We start from the raw sequence: 17,452 nt of genomic DNA, 5'->3' as shown, positions 1-17,452 counted from the left end.
TGACAATTAGTTTCCTATTCTGTATCACTCTTTCCCAGCAGAAGCTCTAACTACCTACAGCTACTATAAACCCATGGATTCCCAGAGCTACATCAACTCGATCTTCTCCCTCCTGTAGCTTCTCCAATGATGATATCCCTTTCTCTCACTTCCCCTGTCTCTGCGGCGTTTGTTCTCAGGATGACACTTCCTTTTACTAGACCTCTGCTTCATGAAATGTGGCTTCCCTTCTTACATAGTTGGTGGAGCGCTCAGATACATTTCCTCCATTTCCTGTACATTTTGCTCATACCTCCTCCCTCTGGACACAATAGAGACATGGCTCCCTTGGTACTTTCAATCCACTAGCCTCTCATCCGGCATACTATACCCTTCATAATTTCTGCCAGTTCCAATAGGATCTCACCCCAAGTAACATCTTCCTGTCTCCTACCTCATCCCTAACTCATTTGCATTCCACATGACTCCAAGGTCCACTCATCTCTTTCCACCAACAATTCCACCCCACCAGTCCACCTTCTTGTCTCTGTTCACCTTTTCCATTCCACTCCTCTTCTTTACCAAGCCATTACTCTCTCCAACTGATTCCACCTGCATACCCATCCAACCTTGCAATATATTCACTCTTACATTATCTTTCTTATCCTCATCCTTTCACACCTCTTACCTGGTTCCACCTGCCCATTATCCGTCCCTTATTTGTTTTCACCTATCACCTACCAGCTTGTCTCAGCACTTCTCCTTTTCCTTCATCTGTTTAGCTACATCTGCCATCAATACCATCCTTTCCCACCTCCAATTCCACCTAGCAGCTACTAGCCTCTGCTCACTTCTATATGATGGCTATCTTCCCTCTACACCCTTAGTCCTGTGCAGGGTCTTGCCCCGAAACATCGACCACGTCTTTCCCTCAACAGAGGCTGCTTGACTTTCTAGGACTTTTTGCGTCAGATTCCAGGATCTACAGTTTCTTGTCGCTAAGTAATTTTAAATTTATACATTGTAGAACATAAAATAAAGATTGGAAAATCTATGTAAGAACATTGTAAAAGCTGACAAATCAAAAGCAAAGTATTTTATAACATATGTTGGACTAATTATCTGAAGAAATACATGCATTAACATTAGCATTTATCAGGAGAGATAAATTTCCTCACCAACCCAAAGTACAAGCATCAGGCCAAGTACAGCTTGCACAATTTTTTATTTAGTATGCGATCAGAAACTCAGTCATACTCCATGCAACTGTGTGGCATATTTTCAAGCTGTTTTTCAACAATTTTATTTATAACTCCTTGAAGTTCTCAAGATTGTGCTGAAAAATGCTGCAAAACTGTGGATTTGTAAACAACAAGGTCCACAGTTAACCTTCTATATCAGAATGCAAAAGTCGCAGTTGGTTCCATGTGCTTTGATGGTTATTATGGATTGTTTACAGTTGCTACCACTGAAAAATCTAGATCACTCAAATGGATTAGGTAAATGAGTTAAGAGTGCTACAATGCCCGGAATCAGTGAAAAGGTTGACAGGAAAAGCCAATATTTCACCTAAATTGCCTTTTTATCGCTGGTGAGATCTCTCTGCAATGGAAAGGGAGAAGGTTGCCTAAGTTTTCTGTGCTTTGGATGTGGACTTGGACTGTGGATTATATTTCAAAGGTTCAATTTAATGTCAGAGAAATGTATACAATATACATCTTGAAATGCTTTTCCTTCGCAAAACATCCATGAAAACAGAGAAGAGCCCCAAGAATGAACGACAGTTAAACGCGAGAACCCCAATGTATCCCTACCAGCTCCCCCTCCCATGTGGAAGTGGCGGCAAGCAGCAATCGCCCCTACCCCCAGCGGCAAAACAAAAAGTGCACCCGCTACCGAGCACAAGTGTGAGCTAAGCGATAGCAAAGACACAGACCTTGCAGTTACCCCAAAGACTGTCGCAATTCATCTGGCATTTGGCAACCCACAGGTTCTCTCTCTCCCTAATAAGGGAGAGGGAGGTGTCCCCCCATTTTCACAGCGAGCGGGAGACTTAACAACAACCCGTTGGGTTACAATGTTAAAAAGTCCATTTCGTCACTTTTTACGAGCTCTGTGCCTGAAGATCACAAAGATCTCGGGTCTTCGGGCCCACAGTGAAAGATTTTCTGGCCTCCCCAACGACACACAAGTCTCCTACCGTGACACCAACCCTCAATCCACCCATCTCCGGAGCCCCAAGATCTTAGGCTTCCACCAGCCTCCAGGTCCAACATATTATTCTCCGTAACTTCCGCCACCTCCAACGGGATCCCACCACTAAGCACATCTTTCCCTCCCCCCCCCTGCATTCCGCAGGGATCGCTCCCTACGCAACTCCCTTGTCCATTCGTCCCCCCCATCCCTCCCCACTGATCTCCCTCCTGGCACTTATCCGTGTAAGCGGAACAAGTGCTACACATGCCCTTACACTTCCTCCCTTACCACCATTCAGGGCCCCAAACAGTCCTTCCAGGTGAGGCAACACTTCACCTGTGAGTCGGCTGGGGTGATATACTGCGTCCGGTGCTCCCGATGTGGCCTTTTATATATTGGTGAGACCCGACGCAGACTGGGATACCGCTTTGCTGAACATCTACGCTCTGTCCGCCAGAGAAAGCAGGATCTCCCAGTGGCCACACATTTTAATTCCACATCCCATTCCCATTCTGACATGTCTGTCCACGGCCTCCTCTACTCTAAAGATGAAGCCACACTCAGGTTGGAGGAACAACACCTTATATTCCGTCTGGGTAGCCTCCAACCTGATGGCATGAACATCGACTTCTCTAACTTCCGCTAAGGCCCCACCTCCCCCTCGTACCCCATCTGTTACTTATTTTTATGCACACATTCTTTCTCTCACTCTCCTTTTTCTCTCTCTGTCCCTCTGAATATACCTCTTGCCCATGACCCCCCCCTTTGTCTTTCTTCCCGGACCTCCTGTCCCATGATCCTCTCGTATCCCCCTTTTGCCTATCACCTGTCCAGCTCTCGGCTCTATCCCTCCCCCTCCTGTCTTCTCCTATCATTTTGGATCTCCCCTTCCCCCTCCAACTTTCAAATCCCTTACTCACTCTTCCTTCAGTTAGTCCTGACGAAGGGTCTCAGCTTGAAACGTCGACTGCACCTCTTCCTACAGATGCTGCCTGGCCTGCTGCGTTCACCAGCAACTTTGATGTGTGTTGCTTGAATTTCCAGCATCTGCCAGAATTCCTGTTGTTTAAAATACTTGATAGTTTTCTTAAATAATAAAGCTTCCTATATGCTATGAAAATTCTTTTATCTGATGTCTTCCTACCACCTAAACCACTTACATGTACAAAAATATGACACACCATCCCTTCCAACATCTTTGCCACTGGATGCTGCCAAAAACCAACATCAAGGAAATGGAGGAAGGGACGTGAGATTCAAGCTTGGCTGTTATTATAACATGGAAAAGGATGGTCTTCAGCAGACAGCACTGAATAGTGGTTCAATCACATCTAAGGTCTGGCACAGGCAAGTGATTTTAATTGCAGATGTACAAATACCAACATGAGTGCAAGTTTGCTGTTGTGAAGAGGGAAGCATTATGGTGACCTTTTTTGTTTGTTACCCCAATCTAATGCCGGAAATTTTAAAAGGAACCTCAATGAACAGGGAGTTGTCAATAAATGCCACATCTCCCTGAAAGATAGATCGATTGGTGATACATTTACATGCCTGGCCTGGAAGATCCACTTTGATCCAGCAAAGGCAAATGTGGAGAAAATACTTCAAGAAAGTTGGTTTTATCTTTAAAGAAGGCAATGAATGTATCCACGCCACTGCTTTACTATGTTCAAATTGACTTAGTGGTTGTGCACCTACATAAAAGATCATCACCTTAGAATAAGAATTCAAATTTAGGAGAGCCTTTTCTATCTACATGTTAAGAAATAAAATATACGTGAGTTCAATATTGCATTGCTATATTCATATTTTTTCTTTACAATGTTCTCCATGTATTGTAATATGTACAACCAGTAGTCTAGATGGAAACACAGAGCTGAATTTTAACTTTCCAACACATTAGATATGGGAGTTGAAGGGAAGGAAAAGAAGACAAAGATCCAGAATTTTTGATCATACTTTTGTCAGGACCATTTACTGCAGCCATCGTATGGGTTCTCCAAAGGTTAGATGCTGTTAGTGTAACAATAATGGGAATGACACCATCTCAGCACCATCTAAAGGCACATTGCTGGTCTGGCATTTGATAGTTTAGTAAGTTATCCACATAATGCAAGGTAAACAGATATTTAGCTGCAGCTGGAGTTCACAGTTCAGAATTTCTGAGCTGGATGCCACATTGGAGGTGTTGAGACTCTTTTGTAACATCATATTTTCTGTTGATGGAAGGAACTAAACTGCTAGTGACACGAAGGTGCTGTAGCTGTTATTATGGAAAAAAGTATCTGTAGCATGATTTCCCCATCCCTTTTTTCAATTGCTTTATTGACTTTGATTAGGAAAGGTATGCATAATTGCATATTAACCTATGTCACAATGAGTACGTTGTTCTAACCACTTCACTTCACATTCATTTTGTTTGCTGCCCATGTCCTCACTTACAATAACGTCCATTCATTCATCACCCTGCACATTAGTCCTCGTTTAAGCAGAGCCTCTACGTTAAAATTCTTACCTTTCCTTTTCGCTTTAATCTCCTCCAGCTCTGCATTCTGACATGATATCTACACTACTCCAGTTTTTGCCAGGTAATCTTTCACACCCTCAGAGTAAACTGTCAAAGCTCATCACTCTGTAATTCCCTCTCTAAACTCTCTTTTCTCTTTCCTCTCCTTTTTGAACTATCAAAATTTCAGGCATGTTTAGGCTGCAAATACCCCCTACATTTCCTTTCTTTGTTTATTCACCACTTTATCCTCTCTGCAGGGTCATTCAACACATCTGTAAGGCAAACATCCACCTACATTGTTTGTACTTCAAACATAACACTAACAACGTGATACAATCGGACCTTCAGCACAAATGCTTATTTGATCCTTTGAACCTGGCAAAGAAAAATGAACCAGAGAGCATTTTAGGACACAAGAGTTACAGCGGAAAAGAAGTCTAAAAAATCATTGCTGCTGAGAAAACACCTTGCATTTATTAAAACACCTTTTAAGATTTAGGACATCCCAAAGCACTTTACAAGTGGTGAAATGCTTTTGACTTGGATCAACCAGCTAGATATAGCTTCTTGACAATAAAACGTGTGAATAGCAAAGGATTGACAAAGGTGCTCATGGAAGTGATTAGTGTAAAGTAATTTCTTGAGCCCTATAATCAAGTGCACAACTGGCTGTGCCACAGCCATGTATCTCGATTGACTGCGGTCGGATCTTGATCTCAAGGGTTCTGGTTTCCTTTCACATCCTGGCAGGGTAAATGTCGGAGAATAAATGGGTGGTAGGAAAACAGGATGGAATTCATTGGCTTTTGAGAGAAAATAGGTTACAAGGGAGTAAGTGGGAGAATTGTGTTGATGGGATTGCACCAAGAACCAGCATAGCTGGGCTCTTAATGTGCTATCTGGCTTTCTTCTATATTACATGAAACTAAAACAAAGTATAAATAATAACGTTAAATTGAAATATGAAATATTGACAAGTAGATATGGTCCCAGGTGCCCTTTGCCTACTTGAAATTACATCAGCTCTACCTTTTAATGCACCCACAACCTATCCTACAAATTGAACAATGATCTATTGAGGTCATTGACCTCAATAACTATAACTTTGAGGTAACAAAGAAATATAATTATATTCCCACTAAAGGATCAGTACTAAGAAGTGCAATAATAAAATAGCACAGCTCCACTCTCTCAAACAAGATTAAGAATAAAAATTAACCATCAAAGAAATCTGATAATAATGGTGAAATAAGATAGTTCCATTCTTTTACCTCTCTTTTTCTTTCTAAACGACGTTGGAATTCAGAATATTACTCATGGATGTATTACTTTTCTTATGTTTTTCAGCAAATAATTAAATGTAGTAGGAAATTGCTGAATGGGAGAAACTTGCAGAAAATTTACTCAGTAATGTCAAAACCTAAAATTCCAAGTATCCAAAACAACTGCCAGTCATGGATTATTAATAAAGATAGGTATGCAGAACCTGAGAATTTACTCAAATGCACTGAGGTAATATTTCACCCATTGCAAATAAACTCATATTAACTGAGCAATATGATTCCAGTCAATATAAGCAACTAAACTTGTCTTCCAATGTCCATTTACCTCGACCCAGCATTCCTCTCATGAATGATGTGAGATTGCAGCACAAGCTTTCCACAGGGACCTGGGAAACAGTCATTTCCTCTCGACTCAGGAATATTCCAACCTCTAGTTGACGTTTAGAGCACATCTCGTAGTTTGTTATGCCACTGACGCTTGCTGTTCCACAAGAGCAGAAACGTCATGAACTTGTCCGTTGGTTCACTGGAGCAGGAAGATTCATCCTGGGTATTCATTGATGTTACAGGCTGCACCAAAGTAGCTGGTAGTTTTCCTTCCCAGTTGACCCTGGAAGTAGGTCTGGAGGATCTCATCAGGATGGTGAACAGTTCCCAATTAGAAGGCACTTCTTCAATGGAAAGTCATCTTCACTTACACTAAACCATCATATTCATCCCAGAGATACTTTATGGGCAATGCATACTAGACTCATTTCCTTTTCAAAGTGATGACATCCCTAATGCAGCTTCTCTTGACAAACATCAGGAATCACGATATCATCAACAGGCTTCACCTGTAGTTGAAAAATTGCTGTTGTTGTGCACTTTGTCTTCCAGCGACAGGCTGTCAAGCTCCCAGCCTTGTAGCAAAGTGCTGAAAGCAGCAGGATATTCAACTTAACATTCCTTAGTGGCATTACACAAAGAGCTTAACAATGATGTTTCTTCATTCAGTATTAACAAATTCCACAATCTATTAGGAAGTTTTAGACCACAAGACCAAGGAGTGGAATTAGGCCATTTGTCCCACCAAGTCTTCTCCACCAATCCCTCTCAACCCCATTCTCCTCCTCGCAATCTTTGGCGCCCTTTAAAAATCAAGTACCTTTCAACCTCTGCTTTAAATATACCCTATGACTTGGCCTTCACAGCCAACTGTGGCAAATTCCACGGATTCATCACCATCCGGCAAAAGAAATTCCTCCTCATCTCTGTTCTAAAGGCTGTGCCCTCTGGTCCTAGACTACCCCACTATCAGAAGCATCCTCTCCACATCCACTCTATCTAGGCCTTTCAATATTTGATAAGTTTCAATGAGATCCTCTTTCTAAGTTCCAGCAAATACAGACCTAGGACCATCAAATGCTTTTCATATAGTGACCCTTCCATTCTCAACATCAGTTTTGTAAGCCTCCGCTAAACCTTCATCTTCACCCTTTCTTAGGTAAGTGGCCCAAACACAGTACCAAGCGGCTATATAATACCATTTCAAAACTTATTAAAAAAAAGCACAGATGAATTTTTAGGCCTCAGCGTCATTTAGGATGGTTGAACTTACAAGGATCAAGGATCAATTTTGTTTGCTATATACAAATACATGAATTTACTGTGGTGTATTGATCAGGGTGGGACATGCACCAAAAATAACACCATTTAACAATTATAAAGAATTATTTTTTAAAAATATATCATATAAAAAAGCTAATAAAGATTAAGGTTAATGGACAGATATGAAATAAAATGTGCATAACAAACAATCACTAGGATATATTTACAATGTAAACAGCATTATAAAAAGTGGTTTAAAATTTCTACAAAGTACAGAGTAGTGACAGGGGTAATAGAGGAGATGGAGGGGAGCTCTAGGTAGAATGGCTGATCACTTTAATTGCTTGTGGGCATGAAGTTTTTGTTTTAATAGCCCTATAACACTTTCCAGAAGGAAGTTTTTGGAAAAGGAAGTTTGCTGGGTGGATAGCATCCGCAACATTTTTTTTCTGACCACCTCTTTTCTCCTGCGTGCATACAAATCCTGCAATGATGGTAGACTGCAGCCAATGGCCTTTTCTTTTTGCCGACCAGACAGAAAGATAAAGGGAATAATGAAAACACAAAGGGATTTAAATCTGAGAATATGAAATTGAAAGGGAGACTTTGTGGAACTGGTGTCAATTCAGGTTAGAGGCCTTCATCAACAGGTAAATGGGATTTGGTGAGAATAAAAAATATCAAGGTTTTGTAAGGGTTTACAGTTTATGGAACAGTCCAGCTGTCAAGTTACCTGCCTTAATGTCAACTGCATCTGGACAATTCTGTTGCCTTAGCTTTAATACCTTACCTGAATAAATTATTCTGTTTATCACACTTTGAAAGAGAAAAAAAAAGTAACATTTACTTGAAATTTATTTCTAAATTATTTAAATTTATTCCTTCTATTCTACACAACTTTTTATATCCCTTCGTGAGTTCACTCGTAAAAGGTCTGTCCCAGACTGAAATAATTAAATTCCTCTGATCTCCCATGCTTCAATCCTTTTACATTTTGGACCAATCTTCTCTATCGGTGCATGTGTATCCTTCTTGAAAGCTGATGATCACAATATGCTTTACAAGTGTTTTAGAAACCTTCAGCACATACTGATATTTACTTGCTCTGGTTTGAATATATAATCCTAATTTTCTTTTCAATTGTTTCTACTGTGTTCATAACTTATTTATCTACCTTATTATGCGATTGCCTCTGCAAACTATTAAGGTGAAGAAAAAGTCAACCTCCATCTTGGTTTGTTCAGAGTAGTAGGCATACCGTGCTTCGAACTGAATAACTCACAACAAGGACAACTAGTGTCAAGCCTGGCAGTATCATTGTCTGATACTTTTCTCAATCTCTCATCAGAAGTTTCCACTTGAGAGGAACCAGAGTCTATATTTCAAGTCAAACACTTTCTGTTTTTATTTCAAATTTCTACCATCAGTAGTTTTTTTAAATATTGTCATCTTTTTTATTTTGATTTTAATTTGATTTACATAGCTAATGGAAAATTATTCAACCTATAGCACAGCACTCTGGAACCAAGGTCACTCTAAACTTTGTAGTCAAACTGTAACGTACACAAGGTGCTTGCATTGGCACGTGTTTTGAGACCGAGTACACTTTGCATCTCGCTCCACTTAAAACACCGGTCTTTGATCTTTTTTTTTCTTTATTACCTATCAGATCCAGCGCAGAGAAACTCAATCGTTCCAGCACTGAAAATCTTCTGTCAATCATCGTTAAATCAAAGGAAGTCTCAGAATTGTTGCCTTCTCAAGAAGGCAGCTCACCACCACCTCCTCAAGATCAATTACTTGTGGGCAATTAAATGCTGGCTCAGCCTGCATAGCTCTTATCCTATGGATGATTGTGTACAAAAATAGCTCATTAAACTTTGTGTGACAGCTAAAAGATCATCAGTGACATAACTTTATTACTGACCATAAAATCTGTTTCAATATCTCCAAAGGGGAAATATTCAGTCACAGATTATTTTGCAGATCATTACTGAGATCATTGCTGCATTTAATGGAAATCAACACTACAATTTCAATTTAGTTTTACAGTTTAGACTCTCTAATTCGGGAATCTTGAAGTTAAGTTGGACTCCATTTTAAAATTCCATTTTTGAATAGTGCTCCTACTCTGCATTGGCTAGAGAAGCAACACTGAACAGCTCCAGTTGTGTTTCCACTGAGCAATGAATCAATGAAATGTCTAGGCATCCCTTTTCATAATAGATGGGAGTCAAAAAAAAGTTGCAGATGCTTTGCTGCACGCTTGAGTGCTCGGTGCGGGGTGCTGATGCTTTTTTTACTGGTGAGGGAGGGAGGGGTCTTTGCTTTTCTGCTGCTTATGTGTGGGAGGGGGAGGGGGAGTTGGGGGGCTTTGGAATTCTAACATTTAACAGTCATTCATTCTTTGGGACACTCCTCTGTTTTTGTGGATGTTCGTGAAGAAAAAGAATTTCAGGATGTATATTGTATACATTTCTCTGAAATCAAATGTACCCATTGAAACCTACTGAAAACAGAAATAAAAGCATAAATTGCTAGAAATACACACCAGGTCAGGCAACGTCTATGCAGGGAAAACCAATTCTTTCATCAAAGTACTTTGATAGCTCTGCTTTTCTCCACACATACTGCTTGTTCTGCTGAGCTTTTCCCACATTTTCTGTTATTTTCTCTTTTCAGAGCTCCGCTTCGTGCTTTGCCAACAACCCTTGTGCATTTTGCCTTCTAATCTTTTCGATGAGAGACTGAGTGCCACTTTGATGGTTGCCAGGTAACACTGTATGGAAACAACAACAATAGGGTACAGAAGTTTTTTTAAACACAAAATAATCTGCAGATGCTGGGGTCAAGGGTTCCGGCCCGAAACGTCGACCGATCTTTTCCACGGATGCTGCCCGACCTGCTGAGTTCCTCCCGCATGTTGTGAGAAGTTTTTTTTGAGTGTTTTCCTTCTCCCCACTTGCATCAGTCTAATGCCAGACAGAAGGAATAAAGTCTTCTGAACTTCTGTGACATTAGCCTGAGGAATATTAGTCTGCTGTTTTGCTCCATCTCACAGCTTCCTTGATCATAAGGGTTCTTGGCTTGGGAAGCAGGAAACAGATGTGTACTGGGCCGTTTAATACAGTTAATTGACAAAGACTTATTAGGTTGAAGAGTCTGACTGTATTCTGTATGAGTCTATGACTTCTGGGATCAAGCAAACATTTGAGTAAATGTACAACACATACAAAATGCTGGAAGAACTCAGCAAGTCAGGTAGCATCTGCAGAGGGGAAGAAACAGTTGACGTTTCGAGCCAAGGTGCCTCATCAGGACTGGAAAAGAAAGGTAAGAAGATGGAGGGCAGTAAAGGAGTACAAGCAGATGGGTGATAGGTGATACCAGGTGAGGGGGGAGGTGGGTGGATGGGAAAGGGGGACTGAAGTAAAAGCTGGGAGGAGATAGGTGGAAGAGGTAAAGGGCTGTGGACAATGAATGAAAGGGAGAGAGGAGGGGAACCAGAGGGAGGTGATGGATAAGAGGGAGAAATTACTGGATGTTAGAGAAATCGATGTCATGATATCAAGCTGGAGGCTACCCAGACAGAATATGGGATGTTGCTGCTCCAGCCTGAGTTTGGCCTCATTATGGTAGTAGAGGCGGCCATGGATAGGCATGTCAGAATGGGAAGTCGAATTGAAATGGGTAGGCACTGGGAGATCCTGTCTTTTGCACCAGATAGAGCAGTGCCTTTCTCCCATGCTCTACTGTCCTCTCCTCTTAGATTCCACTTATCACCTCCCACCTTCTTACTTCATCTTCCCTCCCCTATCCCCCTCAGCTGGCCTCACCCAACACCTGCTAGCTTCCACTCCACTCACCTTTTTTTATTTAGTGACACAGCATGGAGTAGGCCTTCCAGCCCTTCAAGCAATGCCACCTCAACAACCCCCGACAACCACAATTAACCATAACCTAACCATGGGACAATTTACGATGACCAATTAACCTACCCGGTAGGTCTTTGGACTATGGGAGGAAATCAGAGCATCGGGGGAAATTCATGCATTCCATGGTGAGGACGTACAGACAGCAGCTAAACCGAACTCTGATGCCCCAAGCTGCAAAGCATTGTGATAACTGCTACTCCATTGTGACAGTTCTGTCCCCTTCCCTTCCAGTTTTGACAGTTTATTCTTCTCCATAGATGCTGCCAGACCTGCTGAGCTCCTCTAGCATTTTGTGTGCGATGGTTAAGATTTCTAGCATCTATAGAATCTCTTGTTTTTGAGTAAAATAAACTTCTCTCTTAGTTGTAAATATTTCAGATATCTTAGCAAATTTTTATGCAGACATTCAACAACAGAAATGGAAGAGGTGTCTGTCCAATCATCATCACTTACAATCTACACCTTAATGAGTACAGTATTTGCTTCCCCATTCCATTGCCTCTGAAGCTAACTCCCACTCAAAAAAAACAGACTTTGAACTTTTCACTCAAAGATCCCCTCTTGAGGAAGCATTGAGAATTTTAGGGATTGAAGTGACATTTCACAACTTTCAGATGATGTGATACTTCACTGCCAGCTAATACTAATACTGAAAATGACTACAACAAATTATAGTGGGGTAGTATATACTAACAGATAAATAGAGGTAGTGCATTTTGGTTGGAAGAACACAGAGGTCAAAATGAATAAGGGAATTCAAACACACCAATCATTAGAAGTTAGATCATAGGTTCAGAATCAGAATCAAGTTTATTATCACTGGCATGTGGCGTGAAATATGATAACTTAGCAGCAGTTCAATGCAATACATAATATAGAAGAAGAAGAAAAAAAATAATAAATAAGTAAATCAATTACAGTATACATATATTGAATAGTTTTAAAATTGTGCAAATAACAGAAATACTGTATATTAAAAAAGTGAGGCAGTGTCCAAGCATTCAATGAAGTATAGTTACTGTTTTGCCTTCTTTATAACTGCAACAATATGTTGGGACCAGGTTAGATCCTCAGAGATCTTGACACCCAGGAACTTGAAACTGCTCACTTTCCCCACTTCTAATCCCTCTATGAGGATTGGTATGTGTTCCTTTGTCTTACCCTTCCTGAAGTCCATAATCAGCTCTTTCATCTTACTGACATTGAGTGCCAGGTTGTTGCTGCAGCACCACTCCACTAGTTGGCATATCTCACTCCTGTACACCCTCTCGTCACCACCTGAGATTCTACCAACAATGGTGTATCATCAGCAAATTTATAGATGGTATTTGAGCTATGCTTAGCCACACAGTCATGTGTATATAGGGAGTAGAGCAGTGGGCTAAGCACACACCCCTGAGGGTGCACCAGTGCTGATCGCCAGCAAGGAGGGTATGTTATCACCAATTCGCAGAGATTGTGGTCTTCCAGTTAGGAAGTCAAGGTCATTAAAAAAAATCAAATCAAGCACAAGAGTTTATTTCTAAAGAGATGTACATGAAAACAGGAAAATTATGGCAAACCTATTTTGAAGCACTGGTATCACATAACATCGGGTGTGATACTGAAAATGGGTCTTTGCACTGAAACGTTAACTGTTTCTTTTCCCACAAATGTGGCCTGATCGGTTGAGTATTTCCAGCACTTTACGGTTTTATGTGTATAATTATTCCTCTATATCCTTCCATTATATAAAAGGGAGAAGTATAGGTACTGAAAAACTTGCAGAGAGGATCCAGAAACACAAGGGTATACATAGCAGGAATGGATGGAAACACTCTGCCCTCATTTTGCTTCTCTTTATCTTGAGAGAAGAAGCCTGAAGGGTTCTTCAAAGTGGCCAGAAGCTTTCTTGATTGGATGCAGAATATTTCCACTTTTAGAGACGAGCACAACAAGAGGCGATCAATGTACAACAGTCACCAAGAAATCCAAACAGGAACTTAGGATAATCATCTTTACCCACAACGTGATGAGAATGTGAAGCCTGCTACCACTGGTAGTGATTCAGGCAAATAGAATTGACATTTTTAAGAAGAACTTGACAAAATACATCAGGGAGAAAGGGATGGAGTTTTATGCTGGTAGACGTAACTGAGAAAGACTGCAGGCAGCTCGACTGGAGCACTAACACCAATATAGATTGGTCCAAATTGTGAGTTTCTAAGGCATTTACACTGAAATAAAATACCATACATCATGAGTAAGAACTACAACAACCTGAAGGGGACCCAATTGTCAAGCTCCATAACGAATACTTCTATTAAAAAAAAAGACAAGACTGTCATCAGAATCTATCTGCATATATCCAAACACGAAACATTTCACAATAATGTGAAGGGACCATTATCTTCTCAAAGGTTATTTCCCGGCTGATTTCTTGGTGCTACCATGAATCAGCACATACTTGGTGCATCCCAGCGTTGGGTTAAATTGGTTCAAGATCTACAGCAGGGGTTGCCAACCAGGGATCCATTGATCCCTCGGTTAACAGTAGGGTTCCATGGCATAAAAAAGGTTGGGAACCCCGGGTCTGCAGCAAAACACACTCAATGATATTTAGAAGTGGAACCCAGTATGGTCTTCTGCTGCTGTAGCCTTTCGATTTCAATGTTCAGCATGTTGCGTATTCAATCATGCTCTTCCACGCACCACTATTGTAACATCTGGTTATTTGAGTTACTGTCCCCTTCCTGTCAGCTTGAACCAGTCTGGACATTTTCCTCTAACCTCTCTCATTAACAAGGTGGTTTTGTCCACAGAACTGCAGTTCACTGGATTTTTTTTTTTTGCTTTTTGCCCTATTCTCTGTAAACGCTAGAGACTGTTGTTTGTGAACATCGCAGGAGATCAGCAGTTTCGGAGAAACTCAAACCACCCCATCTGGCACCAACAATTATTCCACAGTCAATCACTTAGATCACATTTCTTCCCAATTCTAATGTTTGGTCTGAACAATAATTGAACTTCTTGACCGTGTCTGCATGGTTTTATGCACCGAGTTGCTGCTATATTATTGGTTGATTAGATATTCGCATTAATGAGCTGGGGTGTAGGTGTACCTAATAAAATGACTACTGAGTGCACTTGGCAGCTGTTGGAAGACTTGAGACTTAACTGAGGTTTCTGGTCAACCAACTGCTCATGTTGACTTTGGTTGGCAGGCTGACATATAAGAAATCACTCGGACAAATGAATCCAAACCTGGGACCACTACAACACAAAAGGGAGATCTACAGGAATATGGATACACCATCACTTCATCCAAATCCTGCAGCAATCCACTCAGGAGCACTGCTGGGCTACTTTCTCCAGAATGACTGTAATTTCACAACCATGAACAATTTCTCATAAGCAATTATGAATGGTCTTTGCCAGCAATGGCCAGATCCTAAAGATGAATAGATAGTTTATTTTTTAATATCTGTTTGGAATAAAGCATCTCCGGGAAAATGAGCTGAATACATGTACAACTCAACAAGCTACTTGATCATAGAACTGACGAAGGGTCTCGGCCTGAAACGTCGACTGCACCTCTTCCTGGAGATGCTGCCTGGCCTGCTGCGTTCACCAGCAACTTTTATGTGTGTTGCCTGAATTTCCAGCATCTGCAGAATTCCTGTTGTTTGATCATAGAACTACCAGGATTGTTTCAATAGACACATCAACTGCATGTGGTGGGGAAATACTGTTCTATCTAAGGGCTCTCCATGGCAAAATTCAACCATGCCCATGCACAGGTTTCTGGATGTCAGCGATCAGTGGAGTGAGCAGTCAGGTCTCATTCAGTGTAAGAGTGGGTGGGAATCAGCACCTACAGGATTAGGATGGAGCATAGGAAAGGTGTCATGATTGGCAGATGGAATTTTTAGAACAAAGGATTTTGAATCTAACATAATGATAGATGTGTCTCTGGCCACGTAAAAACAGGAAGTCCTATACCTGGTGCATGCTGAACTGAATGGAAAAAGTTGCCTGAAACAGAGACATGAATTTAAATAATATATACAGGTTTATTTCCTTCCTTTGCTCATTCGGGAGAATGGTTTCCATGATGTGAATATACTACGGCAATCAGAGTGGCCACAGGCAGCCATTCTGCAATTTAAGGATGTATATTGTATACATTTCTCTGACATTAAATTTTTATTAACTGAATTGTTTTTTTCTTCAAATTTTCTATCATCATTGACACTTGAAACAGCAGCTTTCCAGAATTTTGCCCAACTTTTATACTGTACTTGAACTTTGATAACCAATTTGACATAATAAGTTTCAATCAAAATTAATTCTAGATCCTCACAATCCGAGCGCTTTCAATTGATGGCAACTTGATAGAACTTTGGAGTTCTGTTTCCTTACTTATCTGTTCCACTCAGGCCAAATGTTGGGGTGTACCAGATGAGATTATCTGGATCTGCAGCCTAACTGTTTCACTAGTCTAGTCCATTTGTTTCTGAATTTTCTTCCCACTTGTTCTTTTTCAATAATGAATCAGTGATTAATTATCAATATTGATCACTGGCAGTTCTTCAAGTTCCTGTCACCCACATCTCACTGTGACCTTCCTGTACAGTATTGAGAGCTATAGAGCAATATTCTATTTATTTGGACATCATGCTAATAGATTTCCTGGAATCTGGCATGTATTCATTATTACAACATTTTAAAAAAATGGTATTTCATTCCTTCCGCAGATGTGAACAAGAATACAAGCCCGGGTGTTTGTGTACAATCTAATTATCTCATAGAATGCTGTTTTGTTTGATATTTACCTGCAGGGTTTTGTTTTATGAGTTGTGAATAGATAATTCACTTTTAACTGCATGAAATAAACCTAGGAAAGAATGAATATATAACGGGCAGGTCAAGCTGTGATTTGAAAGTTAATCTTTGACAAGGAAAACCAGATGAAACAGCATCTTTACCCGACTGGTCAGGTCAAACCTTGCAGTTAAAAATGAAAATTTACCCCATCTTAGAAAAGTGAGAAGGTAGCGCATAACATATACATGCAGGCCACAGATTAACCATTGCACCAGTTTACTCAGAAGTAGGAATGTGAAATCAATGATAAACACAGAGTAGATTAATTCACGAAGAAAATCCCCAAAGGTAAGATCTTTATTAAAAAAACAACGGAGTAGAACAATTTGGAATATTAAAGACTACAGGCAGCAATCAAAACACCAGTTGCTTAATAATGCTACAAGCTTATTCACCACTTAATCCAGGAAAAGCTGGACTCACACACAAATAGCTGGGAAAGAAAGAAAGAAAGAAAGAAAGACACATCTTAATTCATTTGAAAATACAAGGACCAAATTTTCTGTTCAACCCCAAGCCATTCCATTCATTTGTAGATTAAATAATCAGGCAATTAGTTAGTAGTTGTTAATTAAGTCACTCTTACAACATCATTAAAATCTTGCCTACATATATCAAGCACTATACAGGATACATAATACCTCTGTATCCTAAGAAAGCAACTAATTTCTAAATGCTTGCAATCTCCACCTGAGCAATGTATCAAGATAAAATCACATAAGGTTTCTCATGGCTTGCAGTACTTGGGACTTATTTGTTCCATTCATTTATTACTAATATTGCCAATTGCAAACAGGGGTGCAATGTACTTTCCCTCCAATTTCAAGTAGTACAAAAAACAATATTCCATTTTTCCATTAAAGGCAATAAACTGTCAATACTAAAATCTGAAATAAACAGAAAATACTGGAAACACTCAGTGATGAGAAATGTTGACATTTTTCTCTATCCTCATGTTTCTCTCTCTGCAGATGCTGCCTGACCTGCTGATTATTCCCAACCTTAACTTTAATTGCACTGATGCACTGCCTAGCTTTACTGAAGTTTTACTGAAGTTATCTACATCTTTGTTTTAGAGAATATCCAGACCAGAA

Source organism: Mobula hypostoma, chromosome 16 (genome assembly GCF_963921235.1).
Source record: "Mobula hypostoma chromosome 16, sMobHyp1.1, whole genome shotgun sequence".
NCBI lineage: Eukaryota > Metazoa > Chordata > Chondrichthyes > Myliobatiformes > Myliobatidae > Mobula > Mobula hypostoma.
Note: the sequence above shows the minus strand (reverse complement) of the source record.